The sequence below is a fragment of the Calidris pugnax genome, unplaced genomic scaffold (genome assembly GCF_001431845.1).
Source record: "Calidris pugnax isolate Ruff unplaced genomic scaffold, ASM143184v1 scaffold37, whole genome shotgun sequence".
Lineage (NCBI taxonomy): Eukaryota > Metazoa > Chordata > Aves > Charadriiformes > Scolopacidae > Calidris > Calidris pugnax.
The window spans coordinates 1,268,667-1,275,683 of record NW_015090816.1 but is presented as its reverse complement, the minus strand read 5'-3'; positions in this window follow the sequence as shown (position 1 = coordinate 1,275,683).

The following is a 7,017-nucleotide window of genomic DNA, read 5'->3' as shown; positions in this document are numbered from 1 at the left end:
CAGTGCGGGGTTAGCGAGCGGGCTCAGCTGGCCCCGGCAGAAAGGGCTGGCAGGGTGATGATTTCTAATTTTACCCCTGGCCTCCATCCCACCAGAGCTGCCAGCCCCGGCCGGGGGGTCCCGGGGGACCGATGGCACCTGTGGGTTGAAGAGAGGTGGTGGGGACACACACACACACAACTCTCCAGCAGCCTTGCAGGAGGCAGTGGCTGGTTTTGGGAGCCTGGCAGGGGCAAGGTGCCTTTGTGCAGGCATGGGGAGCACTTTTTGGGCAGGATTGTGGGAATTCTGGTCTCCTCTGGCTGGGGATGGTGTCCTGGGTCTGCAGGCGGGAGCTGGTACTCCTGCCCGGTGTTGGGTTACTCCTGCCCGCGGACACGGGTTTTCCCCGTGGGTCTCTATATAAATCCTGCTCCCTCCCCATCTCCTGCCCCCTTTGCTGTTCCTGAGCCCCTTCCAAAGCACGGACAGCCGATCCGGCCCCGTGCTCGCCTGCAAATCCAGCCCCCAGCAGATCCAGAAATAGCGTGCGTGGCTGCGGGGGACCTTCCTCCATCCAGCTTTGCTGGTGCACCTTTGCATGGTCCTGCAGCTTCCCTCACCCCCTGGATGGTGCCCGCAGCATCCCTGCCAAGGGGGCGAGTGTCAGTGATGGGACGTTGCATGTAGACCCCAATAACGGGGTGAGAGCCCTGTGCTGGGGGTGGATAATGTTGTTATTGGGGTCCAGGTGTTGGTTTTGCTCTTCAGTTCCTCCATCGAAGTGGTTTCAGGTTTGGGGGTCCCTGCTCTGGCTGTAAGGAGGTCGCTGGAGGTGGTGAAGCCCGGTGAGGAGAAGGAGGGAGGGACAGATGCACGCTGAGAGGTGCTGGGTGCTGCCAGCCAGGCTTTCCAAGCCATCTGGGGCTTGCCCGTCTCTGGTTCAGGTCCCTGAGATTTATGGCTGGAGTGACTTTCTAATCACACTTCTGCCATCTGCCCGCTGGCCTTTAGCATCTCCCTCTCACCTGTCACCCAGCCCTGCCTGCTCCTGCCCATGCCACCGCCGAGGAGCACCCTTTCCTCCCCGCTGCCCCAGCCACTCCTCCAGGATGCAGCCCTTGGTCCTGCAGGTCCCTTCTTCTCCCTCGTCTTCCCAGGTGGGACACTCTGATCTCCTGAACCACTCATCATCATGGCTGAATCCTAATTCTGGTGTCGCCCACAGGTCCTGCACCAAACTCTGCTCCAGCCAATGCATCTTCCCACCAACCTTCTTCGCTCTGCTGCTGCCTCCCATCGATGGTGATTTCCCTTCATGTCCTCCAGCAAAGCAGCTTGTTCCTCCTCCAGGTCTGCTTTTAACATCCTTCTTTTCCAGCTCCGGAAAGGTGATGGCTCAGTGACAACAAGGAGGAGTAAAATCTGGCTGGGGACATTGGTAGAACGTGGTTTCGGTGGTGCAACCATGAGAACATGAGCTGAACTGGGTGCAGGCACCCACACCGATGGTGCGGTGGCACCAGCTGATGTTCAGCTGATGCCTTTCTTCCCTGGCAGCTCTGAGCTGGAGCCTCCACAGCCGAGCACGTGGAGGTTGCTGCTGGCGCTCTTCCTTCCTGGCAGGCTGGAAAAATTAGTCCGCTGCCCCAGCCACTCCTCCAGGGTGCAGCCCTTGGTCCTGCAGGTCCCTTCTTCTCCCTCGTCTTCCCAGGTGGGACACTCTGATCTCCTGAACCACTCATCATCATGGCTGAATCCTAATTCTGGTGTCGCCCACAGGTCCTGCACCAAACTCTGCTCCAGCCAATGCATCTTCCCACCAACCTTCTTCGCTCTGCTGCTGCCTCCCATCGATGGTGATTTCCCTTCATGTCCTCCAGCAAAGCAGCTTGTTCCTCCCCGCTGCCCCAGCCACTCCTCCAGGGTGCAGCCCTTGGTCCTGCAGGTCCCTTCTTCTCCCTCGTCTTCCCAGGTGGGACACTCTGATCTCCTGAACCACTCATCATCATGGCTGAATCCTAATTCTGGTGTCGCCCACAGGTCCTGCACCAAACTCTGCTCCAGCCAATGCATCTTCCCACCAACCTTCTTCACTCTGCTGCTGCCTCCCGTTGATGGTGATTTCCCTCCAAGTCCTCCAGCAAAGCAGCTCCTTCCTCCTCCAGGTCTGCTTTTAACATCCTTCTCCTCCAGCTCTGGAAAGGTGATGGCTCAGTGACAACAAGAAGGCATAAAATCTGGCTGGGGACATTGGTAGAAGAAGGTTTCGGTGGTGCAACCACGAGAACATGAGCTGAACTGGGTGCAGGCACCCACACCGATGGTGCGGTGGCACCAGCTGATGTTCAGCTGATGCCTTTCTTCCCTGGCAGCTCTGAGCTGGAGCCTCCACAGCCGAGCATGCGGAGGTTGCTGCTGGCGCTCTTCCTTCCTGGCAGGCTGGAAAAATTAGTAGTGTCTTATTTTATTTCTCTGACCGGAGAGCTGGCTGCTCCCTGCCCGGTGGCCCACAGGGTGCAGAGCTGCAGGGCTCTTTCCACCGACGTCCTCAGCTGCACTCAGCCAAAATGTGTTCCCAGCACAATGAAAGCCTCTGCAGGATGTTTCTGCTTCCCTGGGAATAACGATCATCAGGAAGGACCCACCTGGAATACTGTGTCCAGCTTTGGAGTCCTCAACACAGAAAGGACATGGACCGGCTGGAACAGGTCCAGCGGAGGCCACGAAGATGATCAGAGGGATGGAGCACCTCTCCTGTGAAGACAGGCTGAGGGAGCTGGGACTGTTCAGCCTGGAGAAGAGAAGGCTCCGGGGAGACCTTATAGCGGCCTTTCAATACCTGAATGATAGGACAAGGGGAAACGGTTTTAAATTGGAAGAAAAAAGATTCAGTTTAGATCTCAGGAAGAAATTTTTTACTATGAGGGTGGTGAGACACTGGAACAGGTTGCCCAGGGAAGTTGTGGATGCCCCATCCCTGGAGGGGTTCAAGGCCAGGCTGGATGGGGTCTTGAGCAACCTGCTCTGGTGGGAGGTGTCCCTGCCCATGGCAGGGGGGTTGGAACTCGATGATCTTTGAGGTCCCTTCCAACCCAAATCATTCTATGATTCTATGACTTTGAGCAACCTGGTCTGGTAGGAGGTGTCCCTACCCAGGGCAGGGGGGTTGGGAGTTGATGAGTTGATGATCTTTAAGGTCCCTTCCAACCCAAACAATTCTATGATTCTATGGTAAAGTAGTTGTTTTTGGAGGGCTCTTTTACATTTTCTTTTCACCAACCCAAACCATTCTATGATTCTATGGTAAGGTAGTTGTTTTTGGAGGGCTCTTTTGCATTTTCTTTCCTCCTATTTATTTTTTTTTTTTCTCCCAAGAAAAGCATACCTTGAGAGTGGAAAGGGAAGGTTTCTGACGGGTTTTTCTGACGGTGCCGTGAGTAGGAAGGCAAAGGCTTTGCTTGAGGTGGGTGCTCCCTGCAGACAAGAAACCTTGTCCAAGACATTTCCGTAGCCATGCCATTGCCTATGCATAGGGAGCCTGTCACTGGCCTGAGACAAGGTCACGACCAGCAACGTCTGTCTGTGTGCCAGGGTATTTTTGAAGCTCAAAAAAAAAATTTGCGTTTTGAGGAGGGAAAGGAGAAAGCCTTCTACTGCTGTGTTGATTTTAAAATAAAGGCAGCCCTTTGAATTTGCTGCAGGATTTGAAATGTTCGCCTAAGTCCCAGGGAGATGAATTAATGGCCAGAGAACAAGAGAAGCTATCAGAGTGGCGTGATTACATGTATTTACCACACGGCTGTCATTTCTCCAGGGGTGATCCGGGGGAGAGAGAGACCGTACGAATGTAGAGCAAGAATTAGGTTATTTGAATCCCATTGGGCAGAAAGGAAAATTGCAGGCTGCGTTCCCCAAGAAAGCGTTTTAACTCTTCTGCAGGTGTTTTGCCTTTGCTGCGGTCCGTAAAGGCTCCAGCAGAAGGTGTGGTGGGAAGATGTCCTGCCTCCACCGCTCTGAAAGGTGGTTGCTGGAGACCTTGGTCCTGGCAAGGACCATGGTTGAGGGTGCCCAAAAGCTTTTCCAAGACCGTTGTAGATGCCCACACCTGGAAAAAGTGCTAGGGCTGCCCTTCTCCTCGGTGCAGAGACACGGGGCATGTTCTCCTGACCTGCTCTAGCTGTCCACCCTGGGGGAGATGGCTTACAACTTGGTGGTCCAGAGTCTTCTCCGCTGTTTGGGCATGTAACGCCAGTGGGGGCAACACCAATGTCATCTAAAGATGAATGCCAGTTTGGAACAATCAAGCCTTTGATGGTGACACCTTTGATAATTGGGTAATACTCATGGCTTTCTGCCTTTTGGTTGATGCTGGCTGGTTCCTGCCTTACAACAAACAATACCCTTGTTTTTCCCACGTGTGCTATCCGAGAAGCCATTAGCAGTAGCCACCTCCGAGCTCTTAGCCCCTTTGTGAAGGACTTGTTCCCTGTTGCTGCTCCTCCTCCTCTACCGTACCCCTTTTGAGATGGGGGACCAGGGCTGGACCTGCTGTTGTCTCGTTCTCCCTGCCCTTCCCCTTCAGGTCCCATCCCAGCATCAGCTTTGCTTTGTTCACCCACCACCGAGCGGGTATTTTCACACAACTCTCCGACACGACTCCCAAGCTCTGTCTTCCAGTTCAGAATAGCTAATTTAAAGCCCATTATCATGTGCGTATATATTTGGAGTTCGTTGTGGCTTTTTTTTTTTCTTCTTTCCCGGGCATTACTTTGCATTTGCAGTCATTGAATCTCAGCTGCCCTTTTCTCTGTCCCAATTGCCAGTTAACTTTGGAGCGCCGGGACACGTTCCTGTTGCATCACATGTTACAATTGTGCTCTGATGAGTTTTAATCCGCTCTTTTGGCCTGCCTGTCCTTTCTCCCTCCCTCCCAGCAGAGCTGCGAGACGCTGCACTTCTTCTCCCTCCCAGCAGCTTCCAAACCACAGATTGCTCAGACGCTCTCTTGGTTCTGCAGCTTCTGCTGTGTCAGCAGCTGTGCTTTATGATTTAAGACGGCGGCAGAACTTTCCACTGAACTATAAACCCCTGTATTCAGTTTCTTGGTATCCACACAACCGGGAAGCTAATTGATGGCTGGGGCTAGTCCTGCGAGGAGAGGTCAGGACATATTTAGATTGCAGGGAGACAATGGAGGTTGGTGCAGAACTGAGCTGAAGGCACAGCCCCGAGGAAGAGGATGGTGGGGAGCGATGCCGTGAAGCTGGAGTCTACCTGCCTTGGGGAAATAGCTGTCCCCGGGCAGGAGAACCTCTGGCAGGAGGTGATGCATCTCGGATGGCATTGCTGGTCCATGGAAGCCAAGCCTGGGTGATAGGGCACAGCCTTTGAGAGCGTATGGACACCCTTGCCCTGGCTGCCCGTGCAGGGATGCTGGCAGCAGCCGTATGATGAGCACGGAGTTGGATGTGGAGCAGAGCTGTGGCTCAGGGAACATGAGCATCACATTATCTCTGCGCTCAGAGAGAGGGCTGCAAATATTTCTGCAGGTTCCTGCCACTTTTCCCTTTTCCAGTGAAAAGCCACACTGCCATGACGGCCACTGCCCCTTCTTTCCTTTGTTTCTTGCTTTCAGCAGCTGAAGATTCAGCAGAAGGTTTTTGCTAAGGTTTCTTAAAGATGAAAAATAGTGCCGTTGGTGCCTGGGTGGCCTGGTGTCCTCAGCCACTTGGGGTGGCTTTGGCAGGGTGCTCCTGCTCCCCTGCCACGGTGGCAGCTGGATTGGGGCTCTGTCCCCAGCACGCAGGGCTGCTGGAGGGAGGGAAGGAGGGGGCTGTCGGCAAGGACATTTGCCACCAGAGGTTGCCAGGGCTGGAGAACTATGCTGCCTCGTCCCTCCGGGCATGGATCTGCTGACCTTCAGCCCGCTGCTTGGCTTACGTTTTGTTGCTGGCCTTTCTAGATGAGGAGAGCGGTTCTAGCTGGGCTGCCTGCGGTCATTGAGGCATTAATCCTTTTATAATCTTCAAATCACTCATCCTTTGAAGGCAAATGTGATGGACCCCTTCCCCTCTGACCTCGCTGGGAGGCCAGTGAGGTCTCCTGCCTTCCACTGGTTGCTGGAAGAGGTTTTGTCATCTCCCAACCACCGTGAGACCGGCTCTAGAAAGGACTCATTCAGCTTTTCCAGGGACAGGAGAGGCCCTTGGATACCCTGCAGAGGGTTTAGGGATGGTTTGTGAAGGTGTCCCGGTAACCTGAATTATGCATTAGCCATGCCCTTGGGCGACGTGCTTTATTGTCAACCACTTACCATAAAATTGCCCTCAGACAAGCTCGATTAATGAATTAATGCAAAATGCGCCTGAGATGGGTAGCACGGTTACAAATGTTTTAAGGGACATAGGTGAAGAAATGAGGAGGGGACGGGCAGAAAGCATGTGCTATCTCCTCTCACCAGTATTAAATATGAAGGGCATCCCTGTTCCCTGGCTCTCTCGATGTACCCTTCCTCTGAAACTCAGGCTCTTGTGCTGTGCAAGTCTGGTGGAGATTGCATAGCTGTTCTTTCCGAGAGTCCTCCAGAATACCCAGGCAGGTTTATTTATTTATTTTTTTTTTCCCTGGAAGGCTATTTCTGGTTTATTCAGGAGGGAGCTTTGCCCCTTCTAATTAAATAAGCATCTCCTGGGAGATGCAGAAGGTGCTTTGCTAGACCAAGCATCGTCTTTTACATTCCACCAACATCTCTCTGCTGCGGTGATGAGCAAAGCCCCTTCTTCTTGTTGACCCAGTAGACAAATGAGTTATCTCCTCTGCCCAGTCAACTTGGTATTTTCTAATACAATGACAAGCGTAGATGGAAAGCAAGTTTGGAAAAATACGTGCAGCTCAGTATGAGTACTGATGTTTGAGGGAAAGCAGACACTGTAGGAATCAACCCTTCTGGAGTGACAGTGGCCCTGGGGGGACTAAACACCCCAACTTTCCTTCCTGAGACACCAGGGTGGGGCTGTTGCTCCTTGGGAGCTTTGT